We start from the raw sequence: 2,912 nt of genomic DNA on the forward strand, positions 1-2,912 counted from the left end.
AAGACTTGCTTCAATGGGGCTTTGGTGCTCACTGAGTCTGCCCCTGAGTGTGTCCTTTATGGTTCCACAGAGCTGCAAACTGGATGGTCCCACTCTGACCTCTGGGTACACTGGCTCCTGGATCTCTAGGGAGGTGCTAATCTAGCCTCTGCCTGAGGCTATCCAGCAAAAGCCTCCCTGCAGGGCTTGGGCGGGGCGGGTCCCACGGGATCAACAGGGCGGGGCTAGCAGTTATGGCTGCTCTCAGAGGCCCAGCTTCTCAGTGTCTGGGCAATCGCTGCAAGCCCCTCCGAGAGAAAGCTGCCCTAGGGTTCTGACCGATGCCAGACAGTCCCGCTTTTCCCGTATGAGTCTGGGTCCCCAGAGACTCGCCCGGAACTGGAGCTCAGAGCCTGAGACTCCCTCCCAATTGAAAACGACAACCGTGCCCTCAGCCGCCAGCCTGCTCCATGTGCGCCTCTGTACCTTAGTATTTTACTTCCTCACTGCGCCTCCTCTGAGTCTCGGTATGCTTTTCTCTTTCCTTCTAGTTGTAGAATTTCCACTCAGCCAGCCTTCCTGTGGTTCTGGATGATTCCGTTCCGTCTTTTAGTTGTATCTTTGAAGAGGTTGTTCGAGGCAGCAAACTCCGGTGTTTACCTATGCCGCCATCTTGGTTTTTCTCTAGACTTCTTTATGGGGATACATAAAAGATAAAGTTTACAGTACAAAAATGGCAACAGTTGGTGAATTGAGGATGTACAAATACCAAACAAAATTATTCTTTAAAAAATATATATATTTTATTGATTTCAGAGAGGAAAAGAGAGGGAGAGATAGAAACATCAATGATGAGAGAGAATTATTGATCGAGCCTGAAACCCAGGCATGTGCCCTGACTGGGAATTGAACTGTGACCTCATGGTTCATAAGTCGATGCTCAACCACTGGACAACACCAGCCGGGCCCAAAATTATTCTTGATGTTTGCATTTCCATTCCTTCATATCATCAACAATGCCAGGACGGAATTTGAAAATAGGCATTGACAAAAAAATTATTCATTTCTGTAGATTCTTTTAAATTTTGAAAATGAACTGTATGTTAATAAATACTGATTTTATAATCATTCAAAGTGTGTATACATGTTTTGGGGACATTATATATATTATTATGACTATCATATCGTATGATATATCCAGACCTACTGAATATATATATTTACAGGTATGTTACAAATGTGTGCACTGAAATCTGTATATTTACAAGCATCCCAGGGTGTGCAATGAGATCACCAAAGTTGTTTCCTTTTCCTTTTAGATAGAGCAGCTGTGTGAGAATGCGTAACCGAGTCCTGACTAATAGAATGTAGGCAAAGGTGATACACGTCACTTCTAGCTTTGGTCTCTAAAGCGACTTCAGTCTTCTACATTGTTTTTTTCTCCTCCTGTCATCTGTCAGCTGGATACAGAGGACCCATCAGAGGACTCTGAAGCTCTGCATGATGGCAGAGGCACTAGGTGGAAAGAACCTGGGCCTCTGGATGGGAAATCATCCTTTACAACCTGCTAATGCACAATGAACTATGAAATAAGCAACAACTGCATCTTCATGCTGTTGAGCAACTGAGATTTGGAGACTGTTTGTCACAGCATCTAGCTTTGCTTGCCCTAATATACCAGGTGATTCTAATATACCAGGTGTATTTGGAAAAACACTAACCTAAACAAAATTATGAGGAAGCAAATGATTCAGACTTCTTTAGCTTACAAGAATGACTCAAACAGTAAGATTCCCAGGTGTGGTGGCAGTCCAAATGAATGCAAGGTTTGGGGTAAGTGCCTCTCTAATTACATTCTCTAAATGTTGCTGCCTCACAAAATACACTTGGAAGTCATGACTTCTACAGTATTTGTTTGTTTCCTGAATATTTACCTCTTCTTCCCTTTTCTTCTTTGATCCTGTCTGCATTAGGGCGAAAGATAAGCCCCAGGAGGAAAAGAAGGAAGGGCACTCATGTCTGTAGACAGGCTGTTATGTGCCAGACACTATACTTAATACATTTTATGCATTTATACTCACACATTTCTTCAAAATAGGCATTAGTATTCTTATTTTCTGATGAGGACTCTACAACTTTGTTGGAATTGCTGCACTAAGCATTTAGAGACTTTGGCTGATGAGCTTATAGCTCTGCTCCTTTAAGGAATCTGACGAAGTGACCTAAGTACACCCAAACTATGCAACTCACTGGGAAGGTAGAGAAAGGGACATGAACTCAATTTGAGGGGTATCATTGGACTGGAACAGCAGTTTGGGGAGAGCAATAGACCAACTGACCCAATTAAAAGATAAAGTTTACAGTACAAAAATGGCAACAATTGGTGAATTGAGGGTGTACAAACACCAGCAAAATTATTCTTTTTAAAAATATATATATTTTATTGATTTTAGAGAGGAAGAGAGAGGGAGAGATAGAAACATCAATGATGAGAGAGAATTACTGATCGAGCCTGAAACCCAGGCATGTGCCCTGACTAGGAATTGAACTGTGACCTCCTGGTTCATAGGTCGAGCTATATATTTTTTACACTGTACAACCCTCTTCATTGCTCCCAGCCCACAGGTAAGGAAGCTGGGCAATGGTTTGAGGCTGCAATTTACCCTGGCATGGATGCACTATGAGAGGCCCACAGAGAGAGGCCCAGCATAAATCCATTGTCTTGCTCTGGGAGGAGCTATTCTAAATGACCTAAGATGAGCCAGTTCAGACTTATTAAGCTCCTTGAACTCTGACTCTGGAAAAGAGACAGACTTTGGATAAAAAGCCTCAAAAAGGTACTATTTTAGGCTTTAGAAACTCCATTTCCAGGGGTGAATTCTAAGGAAATAATTTGAAATATGTAAAAAGCTAAACACAAAGTTCTGCCATAA

At 42.4% G+C, this 2,912-nt stretch overlaps 1 non-coding gene across 1 annotated transcript; it reads right to left on the minus strand.

Moving 5' to 3' along the window:
- Positions 1-2,568: 2,568 nt before the first annotated feature.
- On the minus strand, positions 2,569-2,705 carry LOC111827110. Its single transcript, XR_002830606.1, has one exon. It is a non-coding gene; the product is annotated as a small nucleolar RNA SNORA42/SNORA80 family (small nucleolar RNA).
- Positions 2,706-2,912: the final 207 nt, after the last annotated feature.

Source organism: Myotis lucifugus, unplaced genomic scaffold (assembly GCF_000147115.1).
Source record: "Myotis lucifugus unplaced genomic scaffold, Myoluc2.0 scaffold_132, whole genome shotgun sequence".
NCBI lineage: Eukaryota > Metazoa > Chordata > Mammalia > Chiroptera > Vespertilionidae > Myotis > Myotis lucifugus.